We start from the raw sequence: 22514 nt of genomic DNA on the forward strand, positions 1-22514 counted from the left end.
TAATTTTTTTTCTTTAAGAATTCACCAGTAAGAGCCTCTCAGCCAGAGATTTGTTTACAGGGAAGTTTTTAATTATGAATAAAATATGTTTGGTACACTAGGGTTATTAAAATATTTTAGTTCTACTGTCAGTTTTATAATTTTTATCTTCCAAAAATTATGACTTGAGTCATCAAGTTTATTAAATAAAGTTTTCAGTAGTATATTATACTTACTGTTCTTTTTAAGTTTTTAAGCCTTGTATTAGTTAGCATTCTCTCTTTCATTTTGATTACAATAATATGGCCTCTTTTTATTGTGATCAGTCATTTTTAGGCAAAATGAATGGTGAACTATAATCAGTGGACAAATCTGTCTCACTATTGTTTTTGTATAACCCACAAGCTAAGAATGGCTTTTACACTTCTAAATATTGGGAAAAAATAGAAAGTTAAAAACTATTCCATGATATTACAAAACTGCGAAATTCAAATTTCACTGTCAATGAATAGTTTTATTGGAATTAGCCTGTGCACATTCATTTACAAATAGCCTATATTTGCTTTTATGAGAAGTCAGCAGAGATGAACATTTGTAACAGAAACCTTATTACCAATGAATCTTAAGATATTTAACATGTGGTTCTTGATAGAAAACATTTGTTTACACCAGTTTAGAATTTTACCAATTTTATTGGTATTTTCAGAGAACCATATTTTGCTTTTATTGATTTTTCTCTATTAGACATCTATTTTGTTTTACTAATTTCTGCAATTATCTTCATTATATCTTTCTACGTGACTTGGTTTTAATTTTCTCCTTTTCTACCTTTACACGGTGGAATAATTGGTCATTGACTTGAGATCTTTCTTGTTTCCTAACATAAACATTTAAAAATATAGACTACACTCTAAGGAGAGATAAGCTTCAGTCCATAAATTTGGATATGTTGTGTTTTCATTTTCATTCAATTTAAATATTTCTTAATTCTTTAAAGAAAAAGAAGGTAAAGCAGAGGAATCCGTTCTATTAAATGTGGGCATATGGCAAAGCTATAGCAATAAAAAAGGAGTGAAATTAACTAATCAATGATAAATTTAAACTCCATTCAATTAAGGACAGATGAGATTTGGTCAATCGTATATTAAAGTCCATTGTTATTTAACAAATTGCTCTAACATTGGTGACTTAAAATAATAAATATCTATTGTCTTACAGTTTCTAAGTGTCGGGAACCCAGTTTAGCTGCATCTTTTCATTCAGGATCTCTCATCTCATAAGGCTACAAATAAGGTGCTAGCCAGGGCTATAGTCATCTTAAGACTCCACTAGGGAGGGGTGCCTGGGTGGTTCAGTCAGTTAAATGTCTGCCTTTGGCTCAGGTCATGATCCCAAGGTCCTGGGATCAAGTCCCATGTCATAGGGAATCTGCTTCTCCGTCTCCCTCTGTGTGTTCTCTCTCTCTCAAATAAATATATCTGGAAGGAAGGAAGGGAAGAAAGAAAGGGAAAGAAAAGAAAAGAAAAGAAAGAAAAGAAAAGAAAAGAAAAGAAAAGAAAAGAAAAGAAAAGAAAAGAAAAGAAAAGAAAAGAAAAGAAAAGGAAAGGAAAGGAAAGGAAGAAAGGGAGGAAGGGAGGAAGGGAGGAAGGGAGGAAGGGAGGAAGGGAGGAAGGGAGGAAGGGAGGAAGGGAGGAAGGAAGGAAGGAAGGAAGGAAGGAAGGAAGGAAGGAAGGAAGAAAGAAAGAAAGAAAGAAAGAAAGAAAGAAAGAAAGAAAGAAAGAAAGAAAGAAAGAAAGAAAGAAAAAAGAAAAGACAGACTCCACCAGGGACCAATCTGCTCCCATGCTCATTCATTTGGCCATGGATCTACTTCAAGCTCATTTTTGGGGCTGTTGACAATGCTCAAGTCCTACTCGCTACTGGCTAGAGATGTCAGTCCCTTGTCATGTAGCCTTCTCTATAGGGCAGCTCCCAACATGGCAGTTTGTTGCCCCTGAGTGAGAGAAGAAAAAAGGAGAGGGCAAAAAAGACAGAAGTCACAGTCTTTTTATAACCTAAACTTGGAAGTGACATTTCATCACTGGCCATGTTCTGTTGATTGGAAGCAAGTCACTAGTACAGCTCACTCTTAATTGAAGGAGATTACACAAAAAACATGTGAGTACCATGAAGCAGGGTCATTGGATGTCATTTGAAATGCTTCCCACCAAAGATGGTGTTGAAAGACTGGCTTATTGTATGGAGAACAATAAAACTAGAATTCTACCCAACACCACATAAAAAGATGAAATACATATGGATTAATAATCTACACTAAAAGATATCATAATCAAATTAATATAAAACGTAGAGGTAGGGGTTGGAAAGAATTTTTTAAATGAAAGTTCAAAAACAAACTATAAAGCAAAAGCGACTTCTTGATTACATTAAAAATAAGGAATTCTGTAAGATAAAAGATATGATGAAAAAGATAATTACAAGAAGAATGAATAGAGGAAGATACTCTTACATTCTAAACATACAAGGAATTAGTATCTAAGATATACTGCAAACTTATCTAAATCAACAAAAAATCACAGAATCACTCCAAAAAAACGGACAAGGGATATGAAGATGCAATTCAAAAGAGGAAACCCAAAGGCTGACAACACAGAAAAAGATGTTCAAACTCATCATTAATCATTGAAATGCAAATTAAAAGAACAATGAAATAACATTTTAAATCTCTCAGACTTGCCAAAATAAGTACTTTGAATAACGCAGGAAGTGGAAAGGAAGTATGGACATAGGGACCTTCTTATAGTAGGAAGAATAATATCACAACCTGACAGTGTCTAGCCGTAAGTCAGCCATTCAATTCCTAGTCCTTTATATCTCAAAGTCTTATAAAGTTCCACAAGGGGGAATTTATAAAAGAATTGCCATTGCAGGATTAATCAATTTAGCAGGTAGTTAGAGGCTATCTGGCATCCACCATTGGGACAGAGAATAGATATAAATATGGAAAATGCACCGTTATGGAACATTGTGCAACCATAAGATGGAGCAGATTTAAAGTTCACATAGTCACACACAGGGACCTTATAAACATAGTACTGAGTGAAAATAATAATAATAAAAAGAAAGAGAATGAGGGGTGCCTAGGTGGCTCAGTCAGGTGTTCAACTCGTGATTTGGGCTTAGGTCATGACCTCATGGGTTGTGAGATTGAGCCCTGTGTCAGGCTCATGCTCAGTGGAGAGTCTGCTTTATGATTCTGTCCCTCTGCCCCTCCCCACTCTCTCTCTCTCTAAAAATAAATAAATAAATCTTTTTTAAAAAGGAACAGAATGAAATAGCTAACATGCAGTATATTTTATTCCATGTATATACCATAATTCATTTTAATAGTTAACATTCATTGAATATTTAAATTGATCATACTGTCTACAATTATTTTTGCCACATCACTATTTTATTAATGTTTATTCTGAGAAATGAAATTGAAGAATCAAAGAGTAGAAAATTGGAAAGTATCTCTATGTACGCTGTCAGACTTCTCCAGAACTAAAGTTCCAATTTATATTCCCATCGACTCTGTGTGATAATGCACTTACTATAAACATTTGGAACTTAATTCTAAAAAACATTTCCCAACTTAATAGATAAATACTTTAATAAGCATTTCTTTGATTTTTAGTGCACCACTGAATACTTTCCATAACTCTATTGGCAACATATAATTTTCCAATTGAAATTCTTTAAAAAACGGCTTTATTGAGGTATAACTGATACACAAGTTCTGCTTATATTCAATGCATACAATTTGATGAGCTTGGACATATTCAAGCACACATAATGCCATTACCACAATCAAGAGAACAGACAAATCCGACACTTCTAAAGCTTCCTGTGCCCCTTTGTTTTGTTTAGTTTTCTTAAGACTACTTTTTAGAACAGTTTTAGGTTCACGGCAAAATTGAGAGGAAGATAGAGATTTTCCAAACACCCTTTCTCTCCACACATGCACAGCTTCCTCTACCATCCTTGATATTTTGTTTGTTTGGTTTTTGTGGTAAGAACACTCATCATGAGATCCACCCTTTTAAATTTTAAAGCACACAATACCATAGTGTTAACTATAGGCCATATATTGTACACCAGATCTCTAGGATTTATCTATCAACCAAAATTTTGTACCCCATGAACAAGTCACTATTTTCCCCACGGGTCACAGCCCACCTCCTGGCAACCTCTATTATATTCTTTGCTTCTGGGAGTTTGACTATTCGAGATACCTCATATAAGTGAAATCACGTAGTATTTGTCCTTCTGAGAATGGGTTATTTCACTTAGTATAAAGCAGGATTTCCTTCCCTTGGAAAGCTGATAATACTCAATTCTATGCATATACCATATATTCTTTATTTATCTATCTATCAATGGACACTTGGTTTGTTTCTGTATCTTGACTACTGTGAATAATGCTGTAGTGAACATGAGAGCACAGATATCTCTTTGAGATCCAGATTTCAATTCTTTTTGATATATACCTAGAAGTGGGATTACTGGATCATAGAGGGTAGTTCTGCTCTCGATTTTGAGGAACCTCCATACTGTTCTCCATAGCTGCTGCACCATTTCACATGCCCAACAACAATATACAAGAGTTCCAATTTCTCCACAACCTCACCAACAGCATCTTTTTTTAAATGTATAACAGTCATCCTAACAGGTATGAAGTGATATTTCATTATAGTCTCGACTTGCATTTTCCTGATAATCAATGCTGTCAAGCATCTTTTCACATACCTGTTGGTCATTTGTATACCTTATTTGGAGAAATGTTCTTCGTTTTTTTTTTGTTTTTTTTTTTTTTTTTTTTTTTGCTATCAACTTTTATGACTTTCTTATATACTTTGGAAATCAACCTCTTACCAGATAGACAGTTTCAAGTATTTTCTTCCATTTTGTACATTGTCTTTTTATCCTTTTGATTGTTTCCTTTTCTATGCGAAGGGTTTATGGTTTGATTTAGATACTTGATATACTTTCACCTTTGTTGCCTGTGTGCTTTTATTGTTATATTCAAAATATCATTGACAAGACCAACGTCAAAAAGCTTTTTCCCTATATTTACTTCTAGGAGTTTTACAGTTTCAGGTCTGTGTTTAAGTCTTCGATCCATTTTGAGTTGATTTTTGTGTATGGTATAAAGTAGGAGTCATTTTTTTGCATATGAATATCCAGTTTTCCCAATACCATTTGTTGAAGAAACTATCATTTTCCCATTTTGTCTTCCTGGCACCTTTGTTAAAAGATCAGTGAACCATACGTGTAGGTGGTTATTTCTAGGCTCTCTATTCTGTTCTGTCAATCCATGTTTGTCTTTATTCCAGTATTGTACTGTTGTGCTTAAAACAGCTTTGCAATAGGGGCGCCTCGGTGGCTCAATCAGTTAAGCATCAGACTCTTGACTTTAGCTCAAGCCATGATCTCAGAATTGTGAAATCAAGTCCCACCTCAGGTTCCAAGCTTGGTGTAGCACCTGCTTAAGATTCTCTCTCCCTCCCCCTCTGCTCCTCACCCTCTTCTCGTGCTCTCACTCTTTCTCTCAAAAAAGAAAAAAAGAAAAAGAAAAAAAAAAAGCTTTGCAATGTATTTGAAACCAGGAAGTGTAATGCATCCAGCTTTGCTCTTCTCTCTCTTGATCTCTTTGCCCATGCTGGTTCTTGGTGAATTTTAGGATTGTCTTTCTATTACTGTAAAAAATGTCATTCAGTTTTTAAAAAGATAACATTCATTGAATCTGTAAATTATTTTGGGTAGTATAGACATTTAACAATACCAAGTCTTACATTTCACAAACATAGGATGTCTTTTCATTTATAATGTTTTCTTTAATTTATTTTGGAAATGTTTTATAATTCTCGGTGAAATCTTTTGCCTCCTTAGTTAAGTTTATTCTACAGTATTTTATTCTTTGATACTATTATAAATGAGATTGTTTCCTAATTTCCCTTGCAGATGGTTTGTTGTTAGTGTATATAAATGCAACTGCCTTTTGTATGTTGGCTTCACATTGTATTACTTTGCTGAATCTATTTATTTGTTTTAACAATATTTTGCATGTGGAGTCTTTGGGTATGCTTCATATAAGATCATGTCACCTTTGAAAAGATAAATTTTACTTCTTCCTTTCTCATTTGAATGGATTTTCTTTTTCTTACTTAGGACTTTTTTTTTTGCATAGGATTTCCAGTACTATGTCGAACAAAAGTAGTGAGAGTTGACATCCTTGTCATGTTCCTTAGAGAAAAAGTTTTCAATTTTGACTATGATGTTAGCTGTGAGCTTATATGTGGTCTTTGTTATGTTGAAGTACATTCCTTCTATATCTAGCTTGTTGAGAGTTTTTATCTGAGTGAGTGTTAATATTTTAAATGGTTCTTTTTTTCTACTCTGTTGAGGTGATCTTGTGATTTTTATCCTTTGTTCTCTTAATGTGATCTATTGCATTTATTGACTTGCATAGGTTGAACCATCCTTGCATCCCAGAAATAAATCCCACTTATGATGTACTTAATGTACTACTGAATTCTGTTTACTTGTATTTTGATTTTTGCATCTATATTCATCAGTGATAATAGCCTGTAGTTTTCATTTCTTATAGGTTTCTTTGTTTGGCTTTGGTATCAGAAATGCAGGACTTACAAAGTAAGTTTTGAAGTATTCCATCCTCTTCAATTTTTGGGAAGGGTTTGAAAAGCATGGTGTAAATTCTTCTTTATTTTATCTTTTTATTTTTAATTTTTTCCTCACACTTTGTTATTGCAGAATCTGGAAGAGGGATGAGCCCAGTCCTACCCCTCTTCCCCTCTCTGGGCAGAACGGAGCTGAAATGAAATGAGAAAACATTTTACAGGCACAGGCTGGGAAAAACCCCTGTACTCTAGAACCCCCTTAAACAGTGAACCCCTGATTTCCTGCCCAGAGAGCCGCAGCCCTGGGAATAGGGTGGCATGAGGATGGGAGGGTCAAGTCTGAGTATAGCCCACTTTTGATGACTTCTCAGGCACCCACAGGAGACCTAAAGTCTCTGGAGAGAAGTCTAGATTGAAGGGGCCTGGGTCCCAGAGTCCAGGTTTGGAGAGCTGGGCTTAGAGCCCTGATCTGGGGAGAAGTCTTGGTCTGGGAACCCAGACCGTAGGGGGGAAGGCTAAATTCTGAAGCTAAGGCTTACAGAGGGGATTTGAATCATGGAGGCTCCCTAAGAGCCCAGGTTTGGGGGCCCTGGGTCAGGAAGCACTAATCTGGGGATGTTGGAGCAGGGAGGCTGAACCTTAGAGCCCAGGAGGAACCCCAATCTGAGGAGGGCTGGGTCCCAAAGGTGGTTTGGAAAAAACCTGCCTGTCTGCTGCCCTGGCACAGTGCTTGGTCTCTATACCAGTGGAAGGAGAAACAGCTGTGGTGCCAGTGGCGGTCTTCAAAGGACACATACTTGCCTCCACCAAGTCCTGTGATGGGGCCCTTGCAACTGCTGCACTTGGGTACAAAGAGCTCTCCAAAAAGACCATGCAATAGGGATCATCATCCCGGGAAGTGAACTGCTGCCCTGCCAGGGGTGTCTGACACCCTGAGCAGACCAGGCATTCTCAATGCCAGTGCTGGTCATGGTATGTCACGTCCCTTGTGTCAGCATTGTGCTTCAGTAGTGGGCACTCCTGTTGGGCACGAGGCAACGGGAGCCCAGCAGCTGCTTACAGCTGCTGCACAGGAAGCAGTACTCATGACACTTCTGGGCTCTGTATTCCAGCTTCCGGGACCCAGGCATGACAGTCCTCCCGCAGACAGAGCACTGGGAGGAGAGGTCACTTCAGCAGCAAGTCGTTGCAGAGCAGCTCACTGTCCTGACAAGTGAAGGGCTCAGCAGCCAGGGAGCATTGACAGAGGCAGCAGCGCTCAAGGAGGTGGCGGTCTTCCTAGAGCCGCTCCTTTGAGTCTTGTCCCATAAGCTGCTGCCACTCAGCACAGGGGGTGGAAAAGTTATTGTCATAGCAGGGCACGCAGGAGGGGCCATCGTCCATCTGGATGTATCTGCAGCCATCCAGGGACATGCATTTTCCACGAAGGCCTCCGTCATGGTGGTTTCGAGTGAGCCCTCCACGTGGGCGGTGGGAGCAGGAAGCCTGCAGGGCGCTAGGCCACTGGTATCTGTGGGCCAGGCGGAGGGCGGCTGAGCGAGCTGCTGTGCAGGCTGCGGGCTGTGCATGGGCTGTGTGGACTAGGGGGGCAAAATCATCTTTAAACATCTCCTGTAATTCACTAATAAAACCATCTGGTCCTGGGTTTGGTTTTGTTGTTTTTTGTTTTGTTTTGTTTTGTTTTGTTTTTACTGATTCAGTCTCCTTACTCATTATTGGTTTATTCAGATTTTAGATTTCTTTGTAATTCAGTCTTGGTAGGTTGTATGTATCTAGGAATTTATCTATTTCTTCTAGGTTATCCAATGTCTTCGGGTATAATTATTTGTACTTACCTTTTATGATCCTTCTTATTTCTCTGGCATCCATTGTAATGTCTCTTTCCTACTTTTGAATTTTCTTATTTTGAGTTTGTTGTTTCTTAAAATAGCTAAAGGTTTGTCAAATTTGTTTATTTTTTCAAAAAAGGAACTCGGTTTCATTGATTTTTTTCTACTGTATATTTTCTAGTCTCTCTTTTGTTTATGCTCTAATTTTTTATTATTCCTTCCTTCTGCTAATGTTGGGCTTAGTTTGATTTTTTCTAGTTCCTTGAGATGTAAAGTTATGTTGTTTATTTGAGATCTTTTTTTCTTTTTCAATGCAGGTGTTTATCATTATAAACTTCCCCCTTAGTACTGCTTTTGCTGCATCTTATAAGTTTTGATATGTTGCCTTTCATTTTCATTTCTGAAGATATCTTCTCAATTTCCTTTTGATTTCTTTTTGACGTTTTGGTTGTTCAGGTCTATTTTTAAATTTTCACATATTTGTAAATTCTCCGATTTTCCTTTGTTATTGATTTCTAGTTTTATACCTTTATGATTGGAAAAGAATTGTGGTATGATTTCAATTTTCTTAAATTTGTTAAAAATTGTTTTGCAGCCAAATTTGATTTTTCCTGGAGACTGTTTGGCGTGCACTTGAAAAGAATGTGTATTCTGCTCCTGTTGGGAGGAATTTTCTGTGTATGTTTGTTAGATCCATTTGGTCTATAGTGCTGTTTAAGTCCTCTGATTCTCTATCAATTTTCTGTCTGAATGTTCTCTTTTTGAACGTGGGATACTGAAGGCTCCTAATGTTATTGCATTGCTCTTTCTTCCTTCAGTTCTATTAGTATTTACTTTATATTTCTAGATGTTCTAATGCTGGATACGTGTGTGTGTGTGTGTGTGTGTGTGTGTGTGTGTGTGTGTATACATATATATATAATTGTTATATCTTCCTCACATAATATCCTTTTTTGTCCCTTGAAATAGTTTTTTATTTAGACTCTCTTTTACCTGATATAAGTATAGCTTCCTCTGTTCTCTTTTTTCATAATTTGCACGGAATATATTTTTCTATCCCTTCATTTTCAGCCTATAGGTCCTTAAGTCTAAAACGAATCTCTTCTAGACAGCATACATGTGGGTTTTATTATTCATTCATTGGGATTGAGAAGTTTTATCAATTATGTTTAATTATTACTAGAGAAGCACTTACTATTGCTGTTTTGTTTATTGCATTCTGTCTGTTTTGCAGGAGCTTGGGGGGCGGGGTTTAGAGGTCAGGGGACTGGGTTGAACAAGAGTTTGGAAATGGCTGAGCAAGAGCCCACACTAGGGTCTGTGGCTCCAAAATTTGTGCTTTATGTTAGGTTTTGACAAACTGGAACTCCAGCCAAACCCAGCACACCACCTGTTTTTGTGTAGCTCTCAAGTAAGAATGGTTAATTTATTTTTTCACTTAAATTCAATTAGCCAATGTATAGTATATCATTAGCTTTTAATTTAAATGAAAAAATAAATTAAAAAAAGAAATCTTGTCATTTGCAATGACGTGGATGGAACTAGAGTGTATTATGCTAAATGAAATAAGTCAATCAAAGAAAGACAAGTATATGATCTCACTCATATGCGGAATTTAAGAAACAAAATAGAGGATCATTGGGGAAGAAAGGAAAAAATAAAACAAGACGAAATCAGAGAGGAAGACAAATTATAAGAGACTGAATCAATCAAACTGAGGGTTGCTGGAGGGGAGGAGGCATGGAGGGATGGGGTAACTTGATGACGGTCATTAAGCAAGGCACATGATATAATGAGCACTGGGTGTTATATACAACTGATGAATCATTGACCTCTACCTCTGAAACTAATAATACCTTATATGTTAATTAAATGAATTTATTTTTTTTTAAAGAGCAAAAAAAAAGTGGTTTTTGCACTTTTAAATGGTAGGGGGAAAATCAGAAGAGAAACTTTTCTAACATGTGAAAATACTATGAAATTCACATTCCAGAGTATGTAAGTTTTTTTGGAACTAAGGCATGCCCATTCATTTACATGTTGTCCATATACTTTCATGCAATAGTAGCAGAATGAATAATTGGATAGAGACCCTATGGCCATAAAGCCTTAAATTTTACGATCTGACCCTTTATAGAAAGTCTGCTGACTCCTTCTGTAGAGCTTTGCTGCTCAAAGTATGGTCTGTAGACCAAGAGCAAGAAGTATCATATGGGAGTTTGTTAGAAAGGCAGAATCTCAGGTTCACACAAAAGACCTGCTGTATCCAAATCTGCATTTACAATGACTTGTATCTACATTCAATTATAAGAAACATTGTTATATTAATGTGCTGTTTTGGCAGGTGGATTGAGGGAGGATAAGTCTAGCAACTAGGGTATGAGTTGGCTTCTGACCAGGAGACAGAGGAGGAAGGAACAGGGTCCACAGACATTTAAAGAATGTCTACCATTTGGGGGTGCACAGGAAGGCAGGCATTCTTACCCCTGGCCTCTGAGATTCCTGCATATAAATATACAGAGAGTAGGAAGTCATATGCAAGTTAACATAAAAGTCTGCATTTCATACCATTAAAGTGTGTTTTGCAGGATAATCAAATTAGCCAATATCCAACTTCCCATCTCCAGCCACAGTGTAGACAAAAAAAAGGGGGGGGCGGGGGTCCTGACAAGCAGAAATGCCATTTCTACTAGAAACTGGCCTGAAGCACTGCTGTGGGGAAGTTTCTCAAGAGAAAGTAATTCAAATATTTTGCTAAAGCATTGTTACAATGCTAGAATAGTCATGAATAAGATGGTACAGAGTACAGTCCCCTCAAAAATACTCTACAAGAAAATTTGCCATTGGTCATTTCTTTTTTCCTTCTTTATCTTTCTTTCTTTCTCTCTTTCTCGCTCTTTCTTTTGTAATGAGAACTTTTAAGATTTACTCTTTTAGCAATTTTCAAATACATGATACAATATTGTTAGCTCTATTCACATTTTCTTTATCCATTCATTCATTGCTGAACACTTAGGTTGTTTCCATGTCCTGGCTATTGACAGCAATGTTGCAGTGAACATGGGGTGTAAATTTTTTTAGCGATAGTGATTTCATTTCCTTCAGATATATACTCAGAAGTGAAATTGCTAGTCATATGGTAGCTCTTTCGTAATTTCTGAGCAAACTTCATACTGTTTTCCACAGTGACTGCACTATTTACATTCCTACCAACAATACCCACGGTTCCCTTTTCTCCACATCCTGACCAACAGTTGTCATCTCTTGACTTTTTAATAATGGCCACTGTAACAGATGTGAGGTGGTAGCTCATTATGGTTTGATTAGCATTTCCCTGGTGATGAGTGATGTTGAGCACCTTTTCATATACCTGCTGGTCATTTGCATGTCTTCCTTGGAAAAATGTCTGTTCAGTTCCTCTGCCCATTTTTTAAATCAGATTTTTGGGTTTTCTTCCTTCTTGAGTTGTATGAGTTTTTAAATATGCATTTTGGATATTAACCCCTTATCAGATGTATAATGTGGAAATATTTTCTTCCCCTTCTAAAAGACCAGAATATTCACGGTAAGCTCCTACACCTTTTCTCTAGGACAATACACTAAATGATGGATGCAAGCATTCCTTCCCTCCCTCCCTCCTGGAAGAGACATCTCAGGACTGTGCATCTTCTCTTAATCCCACCGAATCATGCTGTTTGATGAAAAGTAACCACTCTTTCCCTAGGAAGACACACTGAAGTGCCCCAGAGGTGGGTGCAGCCTCCACTTCTCTCCTTTATTTTCTCTGGAGCAGTCTCAGGACTGCGCACCTTCTCTCAATCCAGCAGCACCACACCGGCTGCTAAAAGCCACTCACCTCTTTTCCCTGGGGTTTGGGCTGCAATGCCAAGAGATAGATGCAAGTTCCACTTTTTTCATGTCCTAAAAGAGAAGTCTCAAAATTGTGCACCTTCTCTCAAATCCACAGAGCCATGCTGGCTCCTGGGAGCCACACATCTTTTTTCTTTGTTCTTAGAAGCCCACAGGCATCCTAACAATGCCGACTGCCTCAGCAGTCTGTATAAGGTTATCCAGGAGTAAATTTCTTGGGCAGCATCCCCAAAGGCTCAGGATATTGAGTGCACGCTTCACTCACTCCCTGCCACACTGGCGAAATCTCAGGCCACTGGATCTCCCTTGGCATCTAACTGTGCCGACTTCAGGGAGAAGTTGACCCAGGTACAGTGAAACTACCATTCTTACCTGTTTCACTGCGTTTTTTTCTCCTTGTGCTTATCTGGGTGTTACAACTTCTTAACTGGTCCTTGGAGTTCTCAGAAAGGTATTTTGGCTCAAATATTATTGCTTCTGTGTGTTTGTGTGGAAGGACAATGATTGGAACTTTTTTTTTTTTAAAGATTTTTATTTTTATTTATTCAACAGAGATAGAGACAGCCAGCGAGAGAGGGAACACAAGCAGGGGGAGTGGGAGAGGAAGAAGCAGGCTCATAGCGGAAGAGCCTGATGTGGGGCTCGATCCCGGATCGCCAGGATCACGCCCTGAGCTGAAGGCAGACGCTTAACCGCTGTGCCACCCAGGTGCCCTGGAACTTTTTTTATTCTACCATCTTACTAATGTCACTCTTCAATCGTTTTAATATATTAAACTTTGACACACACAAAGAGCATATTGAAAGAATTCACTTACAAACACAAGTATACAAATTTTAAAAATTAGAATCACTACTGAGGAGAGGAGAGGTAAAAGAAAATATAAAATAAGTATAGCAAAAACCCTACAAGGACAAATTTCTCATCCAACTTTAAAGTAGTTGGGTATTGGAGAAAATAAGCAGCCTATAAGAGGCTAGTAGTGATTTCCTCGGAAAAAAGAAAGATTTAATAAGGAGAAGTGTTTGTGAATATAGGTAAGCTTGTTTGTAACACAGGGAGAATTTCAGAGGACACTGTGAGAAATTCGGATGATACAGAGAGGGAGGAATTAAGTGAAAAGAAGGGTGCCACTGAGACTTTGAGAAACACATGTAGGGATCAGTTTGTGCAAGAATTCACATTTTGGGTGATGACCAAGGACAAAAAGAAGTTACGCAGGATGAATTTGGTTTTAGCAGTCTCCTGAAGATAGGAAGCAATCCAAATTTATAGGCTTCAGCCTCAAGCTGGAATAAAAGAACAGGAGGGTCTAATGTAGGATAAGATACTTCCATTCTCTTAGTCTAGGGGAAGAGCGCAGCTAAGGAGCATAAGTTTTATGGTGGAAGAGGTAGTTCCGGGAGCTGATTGTAGCATCCCCTTCAGAAGGGACGACAATAGGATAAGGTCCCTCCATTGGCATGCTTCAAGTTGGAGCCCAGAGGACAGCATGATCAGCACAACAATCAAAATATAACCCCATGGGGAAAGTTGCCACCTCTGCTGTGTTCATCACTCTGTCCACAGAACCTAAGACATCAATTATGCAATACGTATCTACTAAATGAATGAATTAGATAACAGTGAGAAACTGGAAACAGAAAACCAACAAAAGGCAATTAGTCAAATAAGTATGGTATATCTTTACAATGGAATTTGATGAAATAAATGGAAATTATAATTTGGAAGTACACTATTAATATGGAACATATTTACGCTATATAATTAAATACTAAGAGATTGCAAACAATATTTTGTATGATTCTTTTTTGGTAAATAATTATTCATAGAAAAAACTTAAGAAGAATGTACACTAAAGTATTAACTATAGCTATTTCTGGATGTTATAAGTGATGCTTTATTTTTGTTAATACAAATTTATGAATATTTCAACATGGATTATGATGAAATTTTGAAAGTACAAAATGTACTTGGATTTTGAATAATCAGTACCTGCAAGGTGAATGAATTAGTTTTCAAAAATCATCTATACTACTGGGTACCTGGGTGGCTCAGTAAGTTAAGTGCCTGATTCTTGGTTTGGGCTCAGGTAATGATCTCAGGGTCCTGGGATAAAGCCCCAGGTGTTGTGGATTCCTGCTCAGTGGAGAGTCTGCTTGCCCCTCTCCCTCTGCACCCCCTCCCTTCCCCACCACTTGCGCATTCAAGCTCTCCTGGCTCTCTATCACTCTCAAATAAATAAAATCTTTAAAAAAAAATCATCTATACTAAGAATTTATATTTAGTCTTAACTGCACCAGTTAAGTAGGTATAAAATGGTTTAATAGTCTTCTAATTTGCATTTCTTTGCCATATGCTTATGTGGTTAGCAGCTGCAAGCTCCTTGAGGGCAGTGATAACATTTTTGTAAGTATCCTGAGAGCCTAGGTGTTCGATAAATCTGTTGGACTAAGTAACTACTTTATAATATCCCGTAATTATTCGCTATGTTGTTGACAATTTTCTGAAAATATTAAATGAACACTTTACCTAATACGGATTTAAGGTTTTTTCATTTTTCTGAAACTGCTTCTGCATTTGTTCTTTTAACTTAGTTGCAACCTTTTCTTTGCAGACAAGTTAAAAATTATAGTATAATCTGTGGCTCTTTTTCCATGTTAATATTTTCTATAACTACTCTGCTTACAAAGTGACCACTCCGAAGTTCTAGTCAATAGTCATTTTTTCTTTTTTCCTGTAACATAAATTTTAGCACTTAAAATTCTTATATATCTGAAGTTTATTTAGTTATTTCAGTTTATTTCCATAAAAAGGAAGCCTTGTTTTTATTTTTATCATTTTACTCTGGATTTTAACATATGGGAGTTAATAATTCTCAATTCTCTTTTTCAGAAAACTCTTTGATATGCTACCCTCTTTATGCTCCCACATGCATTCTTAGAAATTTTTTTCATCAGTTTATAAAGAAAATCATGTTGATGCTTTCACTGAGATTATATCAAAGCTGTAATGAAAGTTGGGAACATCTGATATATTTTGAACATTATTGTCTTCATATACAGAAATACAGTTTGCCTCTCCATTTATTTCAGTATTCTCCCAATAAACCTTGGTAATTTTATGCATCATTTTCAGCTCTTGAATTTATTCCTAAGTATTTAATGTTTGTTTTATTATGAATTGGATCCCTTTTCCATTTTTGTTCCCAAATATTTCTATTTTTTATCACTTTCTGTTTCCTACTTTTTTTTTTTCTTTTTGGCATGTTCCTTTATTCTGTTCCTAAATACTTTAGGCAAAGCCTTAATTCATTGTTTTTCCCTTTTCTCCCATACAAACAGAGGAATTTGAGTGATAAATTTTCCCCTAAGTGCTATTTTGGCAGCATTCCATACTTCTTATGTATATATTGTATTTATATTTTCACTGCATTTTCTTGTTATTACATTCTGGATTTCTTCCCTGACCAAGGCACCTTTAAAGAACACTTTTTCTTAAGTTTTCATGCATTTGGCACATTTTAATTCCATTCTCATTATTTGTTTCTATTTTTAAGTATTTTAGTCTAAAATGTAATCAGTAGGATACCGGTTTTTAAAAATCAGAAGGGGAAATGAAGCACGAGAGACTATGGACTCTGAGAAACAAACTGAGGGCTTCAGAGGGGAGGGGGGTGGGGGAATGGGATAGGCTGGTGATGGGTAGTAAGGAGGGCACGTATTGCATGGTGCACTGGGTGTTATACGCAACTAATGAATCATCGAACTTTACATCAGAAACCAGGGATGTACTGTACGGTGACTAATATAATATAATACAAAAACATTAAAAAAAAATCACTTGGGTACGTTTTTATTCCAGCATGTAATCCTTCTGAAAAACATGTTACTACACTTGAAAACCAAGTGCATTTCCATATCCTGTTCCTCTGTTCTCTCCAAATAATGGTTAATTCTACTAATCATGTTATTCAGGTAGAATTTTTAAAATTAATTGTCTCCTTGGTATCAATCTAATGAAGAGAATCTTCATAGGGGAGTTTCACTTATTTTTGTATTGCTTGGATCTGTTACTGACTAATTTAAGTTGGCAGTCCTCTATTGGCTAGCCAGTGGCCTATGAACAAAATAATCATATGATTTATCATGTAAACAGGGAAAATTTTGATAATGAAAAAGGATGCTGGATTAATAATTATGCTGGATTGGGGCGCCTGGGTGGCGCAGTCGTTAAGCGTCTGCCTTCGGCTCAGGGTGTGATCCCGGCGTTCTGGGATCGAGCCCCACATCAGGCTCCTCCGCTAGGAGCCTGCTTCTTCCTCTCCCACTCCCCGTGCTTGTGTTCCCTCTCTCGCTGGCTGTCTCTCTCTGTCAAATAAATAAATAAATAAAATCTTAAAAAATAAATAAATAAATAAAATAAGGTTCCTCCACATCTTTAAAAATAATAATAATAATAATTATGCTGGATCAATAGGCCTGAACCAAAACTACTTGAGCAAATCCAGTATAAATCTACCCTACCTGAAGGGAATCTGGCATGAGAGCTTAATTCACTAGCGGTGTTCCATTCTACTCATTCAACAAAACATCATTAATTGAATTAGGCTGTGTGTCTGTAACTGGAAACTTGACGAAGTCTAGCAGCATTTCATATATGTAGGTCTTAAAATGTAAGAGCAGCCCAGTAGATATAAGCTACAGGGGTTATTTCTGTGTTTTTTTTTTTTTTTTTTTTTGCTTATGTATATTTTCTAAATTAAACACAATTACTTTTGAAGAGAGAACACCATAAAGTTATCAAAATAAGCAGGTGATTTGGATATTTGGAGCAATTCTAATGCTCCATTTTCATAGAGAGTAGGGATTTAAGAAAAAGGGTGCAACAATATTCAGAAGGAAAAGTTATCAAAAGGCAGGTGTCTAGAGTCCAACTGCCACATCATTTACTAGATGTGCAGCAGTTAGACTTACATTCACTTACTTTGACAAAATGAGGATAACAGTAGCACCTTCCCCATGAGGTTGTGATGAGTATTACATGGGATAATGCTGAGCAAAACCAAGTGGGCCTGGCATAAGTGCTCAAGATGTCAGCTATTAGCTAAGGGCAAGCAAGAGGGGGTGAAGGAAATAGTAGCATCAAGATAAAAGTTACGAAGTGGCATAAAGATAGAAAAGCAGTCCTCCAACAGGGCCTGCCTTCCTTTGCTCCATTAAGCCACGGTCCTCAGCAGGAGGATGTGAGGATTCTGCAAACCCGTAGGACTTGTTTAAGTTCAGACAGAGGCCTTCCTTTCTTAAGTACCCCCATCCTTCTCTTCCCCTTTTCCAGTCTCCCAAGATCCTGTAGCCCTGCTCTGCCCCATGCTGCCAGCCAGATGTTTTGCCCCTTGAGATTAATCATTTGCCACAGAAAGAGAAGCAAAATCCTGCTGATTGCAGAGTTGTAACATTTTACCCAAAGAACACAGAAAGGCTTGCTGCATGTAGCATGTATTATTTTCTTTCTTTTTTAGCAACAATCCGAATGGAACAAAGTATAAGAAAATATGCTGGGGGGAAAAATGCAAAAGGAAGAAGTATCTAGTGCATGTAAATGTATAGAGTTTGGGAACAAAGGGATGCAATGCTGAAGAGGAAAATTATTTGGGCACTAACATTAATTTGTGACATTCTACTTGTATTTTCTTTGTAAGCATTATGCTATTAATGCTAGCATTTTAGATATTGCCCATTAAAGCATGTTACAAACATAACCTTTGTTTTTCTTAAATTTGCTACACTGAAAGCCTCAGAGACACAGCCCACATCTTTTCCATATCATTATTTTCAGCATGTAGCACAATGCCTGCCACATAGTAGGTCTTTAATACACAGCTGTTAAACAAAATAGGGCAGAATAAATACACACTACAGAACGAATTTACAAGATATTATGTGATCTACAAAGGACTCAGAAGACTTTAATATGCTTTGGGGAACAGGGTAGCTGTAATATACTTGGGTCAATAATTACAGCTGGATATAAAGGTAAGTATTTAGTAAACTGAATTTATTGTTGTTGTCAGTGTCTCTAATCTTTATGCTCTTAAATCTAACATTTGACTCTAAAGCTTCTAAGTTGGGCCTTTCATTTTCTTACCTGTTTAATTAGTTCCAGAATTCCATGCTAGAGAGGGAAGGCAATGCATTAACAGCAAGATGAGCAAACAAAGAATACTACCATCTCTAAGCTCAAATTCCTTCTGAAAGCTCTTAAACCTTACATACATCATCACCCCTTATATTTAACTTGGGTCAGCATCTACCATTTAACCAAAATTACAGAGAACCCACCTTGTGCTGAGAATTGTCCTAGGTATTTTGGATTAGGGTATAATTGAACTATGTTCATAATATTTCTGATTTGTCTTTGCTTTTGGAGTTTGGTTCAGGGCTGCTACTTCAGATATCTCTCTCTCTCTTTTTTTTTTTAAGATTTTATTTATTTAGGGGCGCCTGCGTGGCTCAGTTGTTAAGCGTCTGCCTTCGGCTCAGGGCTTGATCCCAGGGTCCTGGGATCGAGCCCCACATCAGGCTCCCTGCTCCCCTGGGAGCCTGCTTCTTCTTTTTCCACTCCCCCTGCTGTGTTCCCTCTCTCACTGGCTGTCTCTCTCTCTGTCAAATAAATAAATAAAATCTTAAAAAAAAAAAAAAAAAAAAGATCTTATTTATGTATTTGGGGGAGGGGAGCAGAAGCTAGGTGAGAGGGAGAAGCAGACTCACCACTAAGCAGGGAACCCACGAAACTCAATCCCAGGACACTGAAATCATGACCTGAGCCAAAGGCAGATGCTTAACCTACTGAGCCACCCAGCCACCACCCCAATATCTGATGCTTGTAAAAGCTATAGTAATGCTAGCTTCTATAATCAATTAACCCTATGTTTTTGGTGGCCTAGTTCAGTAGAAGTTTCTTCCTTTCTCACATAATGTTCAAATGAATGTTCTCTGTGAGCAGGTGGCTCCCTCCAGTCATGTACTCAGATACCAAGTTTCCTTTCATCCTGAGCTCTGCCACATTGAACACAGGCCTCACAAAGCCCCCGTTGAGTTCATCTCCATCCAGCCTGAAGTGAAAAGAATATGGAAGACTGTGAGTTGGCGGTGGGGGGGATTTGAATGGGGTTCACATAACTTCTATGTGTATTATTTTTTCTGGAACTCAGCGATATGTTCACACGTACCCGCAAAGAATACTTGCAAAGATGGACTAATACGTACGTCCAGGAAGAAGAGAAAAAGAGTTTATAAATAGCTATCCAGTCTCTGATATGTCTGTCATTCTATTTACTGCAAGTGCACATAAGAGGCATTACTCCCCATATCCCGCTAGTCATCTGGGATACAAACCATCAGCCGGGCCCACAGAGCCAGTCCTGCCCCCTAGCCTCAGCTACCCCTGGGCCAAGAAAAGACAATTTCCTTTCAGGTTTTCTCAGTATTTTCTCATAAAAATTATGCTGCTGTGTTCAACCCTAACATGACTCCGCAAGATCCCCACCTCCTGTTATGCATGCCCTGTGTTCATTCCTTGAGTGTCTGTTGGATCTAAAGACTACATTCTACAAAAGAACATGGCAGAAGTGAAGGGAAGTCACTTCCAGGAATAAGTTATAAAAAGACTGAGTTCCTTGGCCATTCACTTGCTCTCACGCTCTGAGGGAAGTCAACTACCCTGCTGGAACCTTCCCTATGGAGAGATCCAAGTATCAAGGAACAAGGGAGGCCTCGGGCAACTGCCAGTGAGGAGCTGAGAACCTCTTCCCACAACAAGTGAGGAACTGAATTTGGCAAACAACCACGTGACTGAGCTTGGAAGAAGATGCTCTGAGTTAAGCAGTTAGTTAAGTCAATTAAGTTAACTCAGATAAGACTACAGCCCCAGCTGACAACTTTATAGCAACTGCCTGAGAAGCCTTGAGCTGGAGGCACCCAAATTCCTAACCTACAGAAACTGTGGGATGTTTATTGTTTTAAGTCATTAAGTTTTAGGGTAATTTGTTACACACCAATAACTAATAAACTTGTGACTTACTACCCGCTTGGGCTTCCATCTTCCCCTCCTCTTTGCAAAACACCCATATTCATATGCTTGCAGGATTATGATTCTGCACAGTGCCCTCATACGTGGTCTGGCAATGCCATACATGCACAATTTATACACATGTATATTTTAATTGAATTTATACATGTGTGCAAATGCATATATATAATTCCCCAAAATCCAGATTTATGCAATTGAATTTTATCTTTAATAAAGTTGATTTGTTCACTATGGATTTGTTTATCTTTTGTAAAACTAAAAACTTCACAGTTATCTTTTGTCTAATATTTGGTTGTAAAAATGTGATCATGCTCTGATATATTAAACTTTAAGCATGAAATGCCTACATGAGGGATACATTGCCTAATTTAGGTTTAGAAGAAAAGAAGGCATAGAAAATGCATAGTCAAACCCTTGAGAGCAATATTCTTAATGCATTCTTCATTGCATTGCCCATAACATCTATCACAGACTATTGCATAGTGGAGCAAATAGTAAAAGTTAGTCTGGTTTAAGGTGAATTTTTCTCCCAGATTCTAACACATTCTTGACGTGAAAAGAAAAAAAAATCTTAGAGCTTTGCCTTTTCATCTGCAAAATATAGAAGTCAATGTTTACTCTTTTATCTCCTTAAGGGTCCTATGAGAAGTAATGTAATAAAATGTTGAGAACAAAACTTTGGAGCAATATCTACAGGACTTAATTTTTTTAATGTAAAATTTCTAGAGAGCTTGCAAGTGGAAATTGCCTCAGCACCAACCATATACTGTTGAAAGAACACAGGCTTTGAAATCATTCTATGTTGTATCCCACCTCTGATATTTCTCTATGATCTCCAAAAACTTCTTTGAACTGGTTTCCCCATCTGTAAAACAGGGATTATAGTATATCACAATAGCTTGTAGTGACATGTTTTATTTTTGTTTTGTTTTGAAAACTTTCTTACTTTCTAGCATAATATATTTTAAAATTCTATTAAAATAGTAATATCTCCTGTAAGTCCTTATTTTCAACACTGGTGTATCCCAGAAATGCAGTGGAAAGTGTGAGCCTCCCACGACTCCCTCCAGCCTTGTCTGCAAATTTTTCTCCAGACCCAAAGAAGTACAGCTTCTCTTACACTTCCCTTCCTTAAGGCAATTGCTTGGGATCATAAACTCCTTTGAGAATCTGATTAAAACAGAAACAAAAAAAACCAGAAAAATCCCCATGATCACCAGAAAATACATGTAAGCACTCATCCATTAAACTTGAAAGAGATTTCTCGCCTTCTGAACCAGCTGAAGCTTCCTTACACAAGTACCCGGCTTCAGGGCTGGCCGTCAGTTCTCAGAGGACACCTGCAAGCGAGCATCTATTCTGGAGAAACATATACCAACCCCAGAAGGAGAAAAAACACAATCAGTCCCTATGTAAAATCTTAGGCTTTTTAGGCTAAGTACCTTGAAAGATCATGCTAGTACATTGCTACAGACAAGGAAAAGTGAGGCTTGCCAAAATAAATTGACCTGCCTCGGGACACCGTTCCCACCAGCGCACGAGGGTAACAGTCGTGGCCTCACTTAAGACTCTAGATCCGTGGCTAGTGCGGTATGGAAGGATTGGATCTTGCTACTGTGAATGTAGGCCAACTTAGCTTTTAATCTCTTTGCATTTTCCTGAGTTGCTGAATGAAAAACTCCTTCTGGTTGATGCTATTATTTACCAACAGCTTTCTCCCAAATCACTTCAAGCAGGAAACTAGAGGAGGAAATAAACGAGCATCCTTAAAAAGGCAGATCTGCTGAGCGGATTCGTCCATTCCCTTCCCCGCTATTCCTGCTCTCCCCGACAATATATACAGTTTCCTTTTTCACAGTTCAAAGAGTTGGAACAGCTCCGAAGGAAACGAAGGTTTAGGCATACCTTCTTTGGAGAAGCACTTAAGAAAATAAGCATCATATTCCTTTTCAAATTCATGCCTTGCCCAGTTTCCACTGGGAAGATAAACTCCAGTTTGGAATTTGGAGATTCACATTGCTATGCTTGGGGCGAGAACTAAAGAAGCCAGGTTGACTGTTCC

General features: G+C 37.7%; 1 pseudogene; it reads right to left on the bottom strand.

Moving 5' to 3' along the window:
* Positions 1-6851: 6851 nt before the first annotated feature.
* LOC121100482 lies at positions 6852-8355 on the bottom strand (annotated as a pseudogene).
* Positions 8356-22514: the final 14159 nt, after the last annotated feature.

Source organism: Ursus maritimus, unplaced genomic scaffold (assembly GCF_017311325.1).
Source record: "Ursus maritimus isolate PB19 unplaced genomic scaffold, ASM1731132v1 scaffold_4, whole genome shotgun sequence".
Classification (NCBI taxonomy): domain Eukaryota; kingdom Metazoa; phylum Chordata; class Mammalia; order Carnivora; family Ursidae; genus Ursus; species Ursus maritimus.